Consider the following 14,457-nt stretch of genomic DNA (forward strand, 5'->3'; position numbering starts at 1 on the left):
CAGGGTGTCTTGGTGGATCACAGACTCAATATGAGTCTACAGTGTGATGTAGCTGCACAAAAGGTAAATGCAGTTTTGGGCAGCATCAATAGAAGCATTAGGTGCAAGACACAGGAAGTGGGAGTGCCTCTTTACTCAGCTCTCTTTAGGCCTCATCTAAAGTACTGTGTGCAGTCTTGGGCCCCACATTTAAAAAAAAGACATAGAGAAGTTAGAGACCATACACAGACAAACAACAAAAATGATAAAGAGCTTGTTAGGCAAGTTATATGAGGAGAGGTTGAAGGAAATAGGTATGTTGGGCTTCTAGAAAAGGTGATTAAGAGGAGATATGATATCATTTCTTAAATATCTGAAGACTTGCCTTATAGAGGCGGCAAAACATTTTTTTTCTTGTTTCAGAGTGTAGAACATGAAACAGTGATTTGAAGTTGCTGCAAAATAGGTTTAGATTAGGTATCAGGAAAAAGTCTTCACTGTTAGAACAGGGAGGCAGTGGAATAGACTGCCCAGATTAGTTGTGGCATCTCTATCATTAGAGGTGTTCAAGAAAGGATTGGATAAACATTATTTAGGGATAATCTAGCACAGGGGTCAGCACTGTTTTTGGGCAGAGTGCCAAAAATACCAGCAATCTTGATTTGCAAGAAGTTGGCATGCCAGAGGTGGACAGCGGGGGAGACCCGGGGGGCCTGATCCTTGTTGTGGCAGTGCAGCCCTGGCCCCTTTTACAAGGTGTGAGAGCCAAGCAAAATACCTTCACATACAATGCTCTGGCATACATGCCAGGGATTGCCTACCCCTGATCTAGCAGGGGGTAGGCACGCCTATGCCTATGTTTTACTATGGGTATGTCCCATGCTTGTGGGCTTTTCTGGCTGCCACATGGGGCCAGGAAGGATTTTTCCTCCTCTATTACTGCTAGATGCATCAGGACTTTTTTTTTTTTTTTACCTATCTCAAAAGCATTAGGTGTTGGCTTCAGCCAAGGCAGTAGATTTTGACGGGTGTACTAGTGCTCCTCTTGGGACCTAAACTTGGTGGTTCCTGGCAAGAGGGTCTTGCTTTGTCCCGCTCAGGGTCAGAGTGATCACTGTATTTGGGGTCAGGAAGGAGTTTGACCCATGGTCCGATTGGTACAGTCGGGAGGGGGGGAGAGGGGGGGGCTACATCACTCTTCCTTGGATGTTGACCACCATGGTCCCCTTTTTCAACTGAAACAGATTTGGGTGTTATGAGTTGTGGTTGTTTCAGGATTGACTGTGTAATTTTGCTAAGCGGTTAGATAATGGATTTGTATAGTTTGATTTCTGGAGGTCTCTTCCAACCCTTCTTTACTATCATTTCTACGATGATTCACAGATCCTTTAAATGAGGGAAAAGGGAATGCAGTTATCTATCAGGTTAAAATATTCTTTGATAGAATTAGAGGCAACTAAGGTTCTTTTATATTCATAAGTATTCAAATGATCACTTGAATTCAAATATCTCTTCCAAAATACTATTCATATACATACATGATACCAAAATCTAAATTCAGTTATATTGGCATAAATAGTAATACTGCTTAACTGTAATTACATTAATAGTTACTCCAGTTATTAAGAGCATGAACTGGTTCATGGAATTCCATGAGGTTAGATTCTTGGCTTGGTCCTCTTTTTTTTAATCTATTTTTTCAGTCATGTTAATTACTTTTAAATACAACTACATGCACCATTTTCACACTGATGACATTTAATTGAACATAATTTTTGACAACTTTAATGATTCCTCACAATCTGCCTAGAGTTAAACTCAGGCTTTGTCTCAGCTTCCTTCAGCTAAATGTCTCAAAGCTTGAAGTGCTTTTCTTGGACAAGAAGAACTTCATTTAAATAAAGAAAAAACAGTTCTCTATTCCTGTCCTTAACTCTCACCTCCCATTTGTTTTCCTTGCTCTCCTTCATGGCCAGTTTCACTGTTCTAGAGCACTCCTTCTCTTCTCAGGTTTTGCAGAATTCATATCTGTCCATTACCACTCACACACTCTTCCACATGTTATGTTGCTGCAAATCTACCTCTGCAAGAACAACTAGATTGATCTCCTCACTGGTCCTTCTTTTCACATTGCTTCTACTTCATTACTGTCCCTTCTTAATTTCACCCCCATTTATGGGAAAACTTAAGTGTTCCTGCATCTCTCTGCTTTATCATTTCCCTCTCCTTTAAATCAGGTAGATTTTAATGAGCCAGGAAGTTGATTGATGATCTCACTTCTACCTGAACTGAAATGCTACTGCCACTGCCAGGCAATTGATTTTAAATTTTGGGTGAAGTTGAAATCAAAGGTGCAACTGCACTAGTGTACCACCTCTCCCCCTCTCTGCTCCCTCTCCCCACTCCCTATCCACCTCTGGATAGCTCCACCACTAGACATTTCAATGTGATCAGACCTCATGAAGTTCCAGGCAATTGAGTTCTGTTGTGTCCCAGAAGTGGTACTGGGATACTTTCCTTCCTGTACAGGTCCAAGACCCTTTTGCTTGCAAAAGTACCAAGCATAATTTGGTTCCAAATGTGTCCATTTCACCAGAGCAACAATTTCCCAGCTTGGATTTATTTCTTACAATCTGGGGAAGAAAAGGAACTGTTGAAGAATATAAGAAGTGTCATACTGGATCAGACCATAGGTCCACCTAGTTTAATATCTTTTCCCACATAGCAGCATAGCCAGTGTCCCTTGCCCCCTATTGCTTCCAGTATTTATCCTCTTAGGCTTTTATTCTCTCATTCTCCATTCAGAATAGTTGATTTATTCATTCAATTTATTTTAGAAATGCTCTAATATCTGTTACAAATTTCAAAGTGCAGATTTGGGAGACAAATATGGTTCAGCATTAGACACTATAGAAGCAGAGTTCTGGTAGCCAGTTTTGTGCCTGATTGACAACACCCTTCTCTCTATCCACATTTTCCAGTTGTTTTCAGTTTTGGATCTTTACAACCTGCCATCTTTTGACAGGTTTGTCAAATTTAAGTTTCATTTTTAATGGTGTGGCCAAATTTCTAATGCAGATGAGCAAAACTATCCAATTAGTGTTATGCTTGGCCTAAGCTAGTCTAAAACTTTCTCCGTTTCCTACAGTGAAGAAACTCCCTGGGCATGTCTCCATGTGCAATTAATGTACATGAATAGACTCCAGAGCTAATTGCTTGGAAGCTTATTGCTCCCAGGCACCGTGTCTACATGTGTGACTGGGTCTGCAGTATGTTGGGCTAGGTCAGAGCAGCCCCAGCTGGCAGGAGGGGGTGGGAGGTCAGCCTGCCAACCCAGGGCTGCTCCTGCCCAGCTCAACATGCTGTGAAGGGGCTGGCTGGGGCACAAAGGTGATTTAGTATGGGACTAGTCAGAAGGCATCCCACACAACGAATCACCCTCATGCCCCAGCCAGCTGGGACAGCATCTATACTTATGCAGCTATGGAATAAACTCATTTACTCCAGCCTAAAAGGGGTGTATGTATAGATGCACAACATTTACTGTGCAACTAATTAGTTCACTGTGCAGTAAATGTCTCGTGTAGATGCACCTGCTATTTACCACAAGAAAACACAGAGTACTCTGACTCTTGCAGGTGATTGACTTACAGTGGTGTATGTCTGTATTCTTCTTTCTGCTTCTATGTATGAACTGTCACTGAGGGATCTAAAGAGCTACCAAATATTTTGGATCCCCTTAGTCTTAGTCATGAGTGATGACACATCTGTATATCCTTACAAATTAATAACCTGAACTTTTTGGTTGTATAAGGAGTGAAGATAGGACAGTGAAAATAGAAAAGTAGAATCATTTCAGTATATGTGTATTACAGCATTAAAGGTTATTTTCAGAACCTTAGCATTTTTGTTTTCTAAATCAAATGTTTTTCATAGTTTTATTATAAAATTTATTTTATAGAGAACTGGATGATCCAGATGGTTGGCAGATGCCAAATTATGCCTTTCACTTCTCTATCGCTAATGCGAGTAAAGCTAAAATCAGAAGTCAGCAAGGCCCTGATTCTTCAAATTACGCCATGGGGGAATCCAGATGAGCAGGAACATGCATTTCCCAGGAACAAACAGCAGCAGCACATAGCTGTGCTGCTGCTACTTGTCCCCAAGGAAAGCCAGTGCATGTGCACTTTGGTGAATGGCAAATTGGTCTGGGTATGGTAGGAGAAGCTGGGGCCTGCATCTGGGCTAGCTCCAGCATCCTTACCTGGAGTCCTGGGAGCTTCCTGGGGCTGTAGCAGTATGGATTTGGGTGTACAGAGCCTGGCTGGCAGCCAGAGCATGGCTTTGGCCAGCCAGGCTCTGGTTTTGGGCAACACATGCTGCAGCCATGCACACCACCCCCCTTTTTTTTAAGTATTTTTTTTAGATACTGGGATTTCCCAATATCCAATTTTGGCTCCATGCTGCAAGTATGCAGCATGGAGAACCTTTTCAAGTGTGTCACATGTGTTTTGCAAAGTTCACATTCCTGCTCAGCTGGACGTGCCCCATATGAGCAGATACATGCACTGGTGGAAATTCCCATTTAGTCTATACATGGGCCCAGGATCTGCCTTGTATGCTGTAATATAGTCTCAAAGGTACCACCTTAGGGCTGGTCAGTGGTCTCTTTAAAATGAGCTGATAGTTCAGTTCAATACCTAGCAGACAGTACTCATAACACAAACATAACACATATCTGGTACAGCTATGGTATTCTTTTTAGTATTCTCAGCCCCCATTCTTTTGAAGAAGCATTCACTGTTTCTCAGGAGATATTCAGCACCTGAAAGATTATGATTCTCAAACATGGAAGTTATACTACTTGTTTATGTTAGTGAGAAGAAGCCTCCAATGCTATTGAATGTATTGTATTCAGTGAACAAATAAAAGGTGTGGTATTTAACATCCTATACAAGTATAATATTTACAGATATAGTAAAGAATTAATACAGATTGCTTAATAACATTAGGTTGTGTACCAAATAAAAGAAACTTATGTGCCATATCCTCTTTGTAAGTAATAATACAAGAATTGCTATTTCAGTGCTGCAATTTCTGGCATTTGGGTCCCTAAGGCACATCTGGTAGACAGTAAGTACAAGTAAGCCTGCAGGTTTCTACAGGCAAAGCAACCATCAGTGTTGTTGCAACACTGTTCAGTTTGAGTGAACCTTGATTGTGATAATATTTAGGATCTTTGTTACATCCTTAAAAGCTACAAATCTAATGTGGACATCCAAAATGCATCGAGTGTTTCTGAAGATCTAGGCAGACAAGATTCTTTGGGTAGATGTAATATCTTTTATTAGACCAACTCATAGTTGGAAAAATGGTTCTTTGCAAGCTTTTGGGCACAAACACCCTTCTTCAGGCATATGGAGAGTCTGCTGGTGAACTACTTGTGGGTGCACACTTTTCACAAGACACCACTCTCTCTCCTGTCTCTCAGTTCTAATCCTCAAAGGGAATTTACAAAACACCTTCCATAAACGAGCCTACACACTTCACTTCATAAATCTACTGGCTATAAAAAATCATGGACTAAATATAGACATTAGATGTATGACACATTATGACCATTTACCAGCTCCATTCTTTTATTGCCGCTTCAACATTCCCCCTTCCCCACCTCCCACCTCGTCTCACACCTATTGTCTCCCATTACTCTGATCCTCACTGCTACACATTTGCATTTTCACAGGGCACATCTACACATCGCCCTATGACAATGTAGTGATGTGCTACATAGCCGTACAGTACACTATGGTGGTGTAGCGATCATGTGGGTCTCCACATGATTGGCAACTACATCACTGTATCAGTGCACTCCCCCAGTATGGGGGTAGAGGGTAGGAAGGAAATACTAAAGCATGGTGCCATAGCAACAGTGCCATACAGCAACGTGTAAACGTGCCCACAGACCTGCATTTTGTATATTGGTTTCTTTTCTACCCAGGAGAGCGCACAATTCACCATCACATTCTCTCTATGCCTGAAAAAGGATGTTGATGCCTGAAATCTTGCAAAGAACAATTTTTCCAACTATTTAATTGGTCTAATAAAAGATATTACATCTACCCAAAGAACCTTGTCTGCCTATGTCCTTAGACCAACATACCTACAGTCAGCAACCGTTTCTGAAGATTTGTCTGTTAAATAGTAAATCTCAGTCTCTCAAATCATAGAAATGGGTTATATTTATTTACCTCTGCAAATATTCCACTGAAATTAAAATATATATCAATATGCTGATCAGACAGTCTTGATGGAATTACCAATTCTTGATGGCATTGATATTCAATATAAAGACCATTTATTCATCTATTTAGAAAAAAGATTTTTTTGATCCAAAAGGCAATGTGATTGAACCAATTGACCTTTTAAAGCTGATAAATTCAATGCAACATTTTACAACAGCCAATCTTTTCATTCGTTCTGATATTCTGTGAAAAAAAACACTTTCCTTCCAAAGGACATACTCTGCTGTACATATTATTAAAATGCTTCTGCAGAATATGAAATAAAAAATAATGTGTATTTTAAATATAGTTTCTGGGTTCAAGCATTCCACTTCTTTAGCCAGTTTTAGTGCACTAACTATTTCTACAAGTTATAATAATGTAAAAGAGGCAATAACTTTCTTTGACTAAAATTCCCAATGCTGCCTCACAATCCTCAAACCATTCAAATCAGGATTTTAATTGTACGTATACATATATAATGTTTGTGTGTGTGTGTGAGAGTTTAATTGTGCATATATGTATATAATGTGTGTGTGTGATGTTTAGTACTATGGCATTTCAAATTGCCAGTGTTTCTATAAACCAGTGTAAATGAAGCCATCTGCAATCTGTATGCTGAGCAAAGAAATAAAATTATCCTTTAATGCAACCGTAAAACTGTGGCATTCCAAAAATGGCATAGAGCAATGTGTCCTAGAGCATTAGATATCCGTTAATCGTTTAGCAGCTTTTTCAATAGGGCATCTCTTTGAGCAAGAATACATTGTTGCCAAAGAGACCATGCCTTTGTCTTAGGGAGGAGTTTTGAAGACTACTGAAGAAATCTGTCAGGACACCAGATTTATAGTGCTTTCTCTTTTTCAGAATTTACCGTGTAATCACTAATCTCTGGAAAACTTTGATTTAACATGTCATCTAAAAGATATTACTGTATTACTATAGCACACCAGCCAGAATGAAGTATACAGGACTATTGGTAAATGGAATGCACCCAAGATTTCCAGACATGACTTGATATGAGCGCAAGGGTGAAAATGTCACTGCCTAATGTAATTATAATATTATTAAGCAGAGTTTATACGCCAGGATAGTTTTCAAGGGTTAAAAGGCTGGTTTATTGTAAACATTGTTTTAACTATTTGGTATTTTTTAAGTTAATCTACTATCTGTGCATTATGATAACGCCACTAATACTCCCAGTGACATGAGAGTTGAAACACTGTTAGACCAAGATACTATTTATTCAGTATTATTTAGGAATTCAGAATCTAGTTTTCTATTTTCCCAAGCAAACTATATATACTTTTCAACATATGATATTTTTTGTGTACTGCCTTTTTAATTTGAATTAACTTCTTTATTTTTAGATTATGTGCCCCTTGATATTTTAGTTACAGTATATTCACACACTGTTAATCTGTACAGGTGTCTGCATAATCAATTACACAATATTCTCCAATTTTTCCCCAACAATTGGACTTGGAATGCCATGCTTTCAAGATGTGAAACTGCACAGAGTATGAAACAAAATACATTCACTGAAGGAATTCTAGAGTGTTATGAGATTATATTACATTTTATAATGTCAAAGGTTCCATAGGCAAAAATTTGCAACAGTTAAGAAGTATGACCTTTAAATTAGTCACATGAAATTCAAGGCATAAACTTTAATATTAACTCATGAGCAGCATGTTCATGACCAAAAATCTAGTAGAAGAAATAAATCCTGCAACCCTCACTCACTCATGTGAGTTGTCCCATTGACACCAATGTTACTATTCTGGTAAGAATACAGGATCAGGCCCTGCAAATGTGGAAATGTCTTAAAATGTTAAAGTGACAGGTTTCAGTTCATCATATACAAGCTTCAGTTTAAGCACATTAATAAAATGATTCTTCTTCAGCAAAGCATTTAAGCACGTACTTAACTTTGGAACTCAAACTTAATCGCTTGGCTAATTCAGGATCTCAGTTCTGAACAAGCTTGTTAGAGCTGCTCTTATGTTTGTAGAGTAAATAATTACATTATGACATGGTAATCTATGGGGGTTTTGGTGGGGGTTGGGTTTTTTTTTTAACAAATATAGCTATTTTAGATCAATATTTGAAACTGCATCTACTGAAAAGGACAAAAATGACCCCGCACAGGATAAACACTTTGAAGATGAATCACTGGATGAACTCTGGTTCACCTCCATAGTCATCTACACACATACCTGTGAAGACTCAGAGACATACAGATCCTTAAAGGACAGCTTTTACAGCTTTAAGTGGCAGTCTGAGGGCCAGACATGTTCATTGTGATGTTGTAACCTTTAGTACTGCTACTATCAATCTAAAGGTAGATGCAAAAGAAGAAAAAATGCACATAATCACTATTTTAACCCCCACCTCCCACATTTGAATGTTCCAGTAATTTTAATTGATTCACTAGACATTTAAAACAAGTCTTTTCTAGTTTATTCAAATATTTCATAAGTATGAAAGATAAAGCTTGTAACAGAAGTAATTAAAAATGGTAAACGTTGTTTTTAATGTTCAGCCCAGAGTTCAGCTAAGTAACAAAAAATGTTTCTGTCCCATTTAACCCAATGGAAATTCAGAACATGCCTAAAAAGTATGCCTTACCTTATGTACCATCTTTACGTGGCCTTGTTAAGACTTATACAAGACTACTGCATTGACTTTTGATGTCCATGTTTAAAAAAAAAGATGAAAAATTGCAGAGAATGGAAGAAAGAGCTACAATATGATTTGAGGGCTGGAGCAAATATCTCATTAGACCCTCTCTACACATGAAGGTAAAAGCACAATGGGATCTAATACATGATTACACAATTGTACGTCCTCCCATGCCATACATCATGGCAGGAGACATGATTGTGGGACTGAACATTAGATCCCATTGCATCTTATAGCCGGTGCAGAAGGAGTCCAATCCAAGGCAAGAAGCAAGCTCCCATAGCTGGGAGCCCCATGCATCCCAGGTGAAGGGCTTCCAGGCATGGGGGCATCTGACATGATCCCACAACTGGAGTATCACCACTGTGGTGATCTCCCCACCCTGGTAGTGTGTGAAATTCCTGGGGCAAAGCTGGGGGGGAGGGGGATCACTACAGGGGCAATTCCCTTCTGTCCTGGGATGTGGGGAAACCTCCAGGGCTGGAGGATCATGGTGAACCTCTGGCCCCAGGGGTTTCCCACACCCTCAGAGTTGGGGGATCACTCCTGCAGTGATCCTCCAGGCCTTGGTGTTTTCTGCACTCTGGAGACCTAGGGATCACAACAGCTGTGATGCCCAGGGTCTATAGATTTGGACCCTGAACTCTGGAGATTGCAGGTGCCATGATCCCTAGGGCTCAGGGGTGTGGGAAGCGCTTGGACCCTGGGGATCACAGCTACTGAGATCCCTAGGGCTCGGGGGTTTTATAATGGGCATGGTGCACCCCTGCAGCTGGAAGCCCTGTCAGCTTATGGGATTCCTAGCCACAGGGGAGACCCTACTATACATGCAAATTAAAGCCTGATAGCACCCAGCTATAAAGTTAGTACACAGTTTTGAGGTCTAACTTTATAACTGGTTGGAGCTTTTTATGGCATGATAGCTACTTTGCATTATATAGGCGGTCTCCTATGAATTGCGCAATTAACCAGTTAATTGCACAATACTGGTAATGTGTAGAGGGGGCTTTCCAGTAAGTGACTGAAATAATTAAACTTGTTCCTAGGGAAGGACACTTGGGGTGTCTTTACACGTGCTCCTGGAAGGGGGCGGGGGAGGGCAGGGGAAGTGTTTTACTTAGAGAGGCTCTCAGGAGCCACTCTAGAGCTCCTGCAGCATCTCATATATTCAGTTAAGTATGTGCTTAAATGCTTTGCTGAAGAAGAATCAGTTTATTAATGTGCTTAAACTTAAGCTTGTATGACAAACTGAAACCTGTCACTTTAACATTTTAAGACATTTCCACATTTACAGGGCCTGATCCTATATTCTTATTTGAATAGTAACAGTGGTGTCAATGGGACAACTCACATGAGTAAGGGTTGCAAGATTTATTCCTTCTACTAGATTTTTGGTTATGAACATGCTGCTCATGAGTTAATATAAAAGTTTATGCCTTGAATTTCATGTGACTGATTTCAAGGTTCTAATCGAATTAATTGAATATGCTCTAAGACGTGCTAGTTAGCATGTGTTGGAGCAAGCGTCAGGTACATGTATAGATAAAAGCTATCGCACAAAACTCTCCCTTCTTTTATCTTATCAGTAAGACAATTTACAATATATTAGTGTCTGCATAGGGAGAAAATACTGGTTATGTATGGGCTCTTTAGTTTAACAGAAAAAGGTACACCTCTGGAAGCTGAAGCCAAACAACTAGCAATTGGAAATAAGACACAAGTTTTTCACAGCTCAGATCTTAAACAATGGAAGAAGCTTTCAGGAATGTAGTGGACTGTCTCTCTCTGGATGTTTTTAAGAGATGCTGTAGCCAAACAGAAGCTATTGTTTCAATACAGGAGCAACTGCAGGAAATTTAAGAGCTTGTGATATAGAGGAAGTGAAAATAGATGATGTAAGCACTCTTTCTTGCTTTACGTTTTGAATATGATTATGTGTTTTGCTGAATAGTGAGTGTTTTCAGATTGTGCTGACTATGAAGGGCAATATATCCAGATGTGTTAATTTGTATGCCTCAATTTTGGGATTTAATTTTCCAAGATCTTTCTGGGAATTACACTAATAAGAGTAGAACTAACTGCAATATTTTATAGCAGATGAATATTTTGAATATTTATAGTAGAATGCTATGCTATGCTTAGTTTGGTTTTTAAAATAAGGTTCAATATTTTGAATACACTAAACAATAGTCAAGCCAGTGGTATTAAAAGTGGAACTCAAATTTAAGAGCTTGTTTTTTATTTGTGATTCCTCTGCATCATAAACAAAGTACATCTAGTTTAATATCTCAGTGGATTGCTCTCACTGATGTCACCTTAAATTATAAATTGAGTATTACAGTTACTAAAAAAACCCCACCATGCTATTTAAAATAACATGTTCAAGTTCCTTAATGTATTATTTATACAAAGGGTTCTTAAGACCTTAAAAGATGATGGGTGGGAGTCACACTTTTTTCCTAGCACTAGCATAAATAAGCCTATATTTATTTTCAAGTTAGGTATGTGGCTGAATCAAAAAAGGGGGCTCTGGAGTCTCAGATTTGGGTAGGGTGAGAATTCTTTCAGGAGCGAGCCTTCAGTTAAGTAATGAAATTACAATTTTTGAAAAGAAATTTATTGAGCGAAATATAACTTGCACAAGACCACCAGACAAAGGACCAGCAAGGAAACAATGATTACCTAGCAAAGGTGGTCTTGGGTTGGAGGAGGAACAGAAGACTGTATTGAAGACCTTGAAGACACTACATTAAAACTGCTGTTTAGAAATATGGTGAAGTTATGTCCTTAGAAGATTTTTTTTTAAGTTATATTAATTGTGATTATTTTCTTACAATTTAGCCATTTTCTAACAAAGTTGAAGAGTTTTATTCATGTAAGAAATGTTTTTTAGGGTTTTTTTACTTTTTGGAAATATATTTACATTGAAGACTTGTATATGATCTATAGTTATTCTGCTACCTAGCTATAATAAACCTATTATTTTTGAGTCTCTTTCACTTCTTTCATATCAGACATGATTAAATCACCTATGATGATGCTCTATATGACAATGCTATCATTTGAAATCATTTGTCTAAATTATTGAGTTTGGATGTTAAAAGGACAGTATTGTTAAAACCAAAACACCTTTTTTACGTTCACTGGTATTATTTGTCACTATGTACTAGCACTGTACAGCTGGAAATAATAACTGTCTTCAATTACCTCATCTTTGATGCTTGCCAAAAAGTACATGCAATCGCATGTTTAATTCATCATGTTTTGTTTGTACATTAATAAAAGGAAATTGCACAGATGGGAACTGCAAAGCACTATATAGCACAAGTAATGAAGAAACAGCAAAAGATCTGGTTTGGAAGTTATGCGTTCATTTACAAGTTGTTATGAAACTAAAATAAAATAGGGTTCTCAAGCAAACCTTAGGTAGGTGGTCAATATTTGCAAAACAAACACTATGTATGGTCCCAATTCTGAAAACCTTTCCATGAGTAATCTTTATTTAGAGATCAATATACTTCAGTTAGGAATGTCACAGGAGATAAGGATTACTAATGTAAGAACTTACACAGTCCTGTCTTATAAAATTATTGGGTGGCACTTAATTCTTGGTTCAGTCAACCATGGGTGAATTTGACTCATTATATTCTATAATAGGTAGGCTTTACACACCTCATTTTACCTGCCTGAAACAATGAAGAAAGTTACAAAATGTGGTATCTACAACTATAATCATGAAGTACTTTAAATCTGGGGAGAAAAAACACTGGAATTTCTATGGTTACAACTTTTAGATCTCTCTCCTTTTATTTCATTATATTATATTATATTATATTATATTATATTATATTATATTATATTATATTATATTTACACTCGCTGTTCTTAGACTTTTGAGGCTTTGTGAGAAATAATGGCTGTCCACCCATGAGAAAAAAACAACAGAGAAATGGAAGATGAGAGATGAGAGAAAAGAAGATTTTTCTCACCATTAAAACTCAGAAGCTCTCATGTAAGTAGAGAGAGCAAGGGCTGGGAGGGGTGGAGAGAGGGGACCTCAGTTCAAAGTTAGAACCTGAAAGCAGGATCCCATCAGCATGTTCTGCATATTCTGACAAAGGAAGAACCTGCTTCACCCTATGCTTTGGCAGGAGCTTCTTTTTCAGGAACTGTTGAAAAGAGGCAACAATATATCAGAGCCCTAACTCATGCCTGAGCCCTAATCCCATAATGAGTGCCTCTGGGAATGGGTCCTTTCCTTGAGTAGCTACTAAAATAAGCAAACACTTCTTTCCTATGGTACAAAGTGGATGTCAGGTACTGTATAGCCTGACACCTGCAAGTTCTTGCCCGTGTACCGGAGTGCAAAGCTGTTGTGCTGCATCACAAGTGCAGGCAGAGGTTCAAGTAAGGTTACACATGAGGTGTCATCTTTCATTCTGAGCTGTCTCAAGTGTCCTCCTTGCCTACATTCTTACACAGAAAAGCACAAGGAGAAAAGGGGCCTGGCACTGATGAAAAATGGGTGTGTCTGAATAGAGAAGCAATTCTCATTATGCTAAGGAGGGCTTAAGCTAAATATTGCCTCTTAGGCTTTAGTTCTGCTCCCATTAATGTAACAGCAGGAACCTGGGCTCTCCGATGTGTTCATTACTATTCACCTTGCAAGCATGCAATGCTGCACCTGCAGGATCAACTTAATGTGGAATTCAGATCCGCAGCATAGTTGAAAAGCTAATTTGAAACATTGCCTATGACTGAGTTCAAAATGTTAGTGGAATTGGTCAACTAAAAGTTTCTGTGAGGTTGCAAATGCTCATCCAGTGGTCAAGTAATATTGCATCCTTTGTAAGATCTTGCCCACTCTTGAAATGTGTAGCTTAACTTGCTTCACATTGAAGTCTCTTGCATATGCAAATACTTGCATGAATAACACAGCATTTTAATGCTACTTAGCCACCTTTCTTTGAGGCAATTTACCAAATGCTAAACTATCACAGTTCATCTTACTGTGCAGTAAAAAGATACACATAGATAGCATACAACAGCTGAAGCATGGTAAGTCCTTGCAAGCTCCTCTTTTACATCACCGTAATTTATTAATTTGGCCATATTTGGCATTTTAAACCCACTTTGGAAGTGGCTTTACTGAGATATGGGGATAAATCTTCATCCCAAAATAACTGCTGAACATTGCTTAAGTCCTGCAACTGGTGTCCCACACTGCTTTTCCTGCTTATTTGGGTCAACATTTTCATTTACCTGTGTTGTTCTCTATTGCTCAGGGATTATCCAGACCAGGTGTTGCTTGAGTTAGATTCTGCTGTGTAGTCAGGTGCAATCTTTTGCCATTTCAGCTAAGGTTCACATACCTGAAAATTATGTCTGTATGATAAAAGTGCTTGCTGAAGGCTCTATGAAGATTAGACCAAGTGTTTTTCTGTCATTTGTTTAGATATTTAGCTATATGTTGTTGCTAAGAGCCTAATTAAAGTTTAAGATGAAGTAAGGC

General features: G+C 38.7%; 1 long non-coding RNA gene across 1 annotated transcript in view; it reads left to right on the plus strand.

Annotated features, from left to right (window-relative positions):
* The window catches only part of LOC109285322 (uncharacterized), a 45,429-nt gene that overhangs the window by 21,348 nt on the left and 9,624 nt on the right, over positions 1–14,457 (plus strand). Inside the window, exon 3 of the long non-coding RNA XR_002093078.2 lies at positions 12,835–12,957. This is a non-coding gene — a long non-coding RNA (uncharacterized LOC109285322). The remainder of the gene's footprint in view (positions 1–12,834; positions 12,958–14,457) is intronic.

Source organism: Alligator mississippiensis, chromosome 3 (assembly GCF_030867095.1).
Source record: "Alligator mississippiensis isolate rAllMis1 chromosome 3, rAllMis1, whole genome shotgun sequence".
Lineage (NCBI taxonomy): Eukaryota > Metazoa > Chordata > Crocodylia > Alligatoridae > Alligator > Alligator mississippiensis.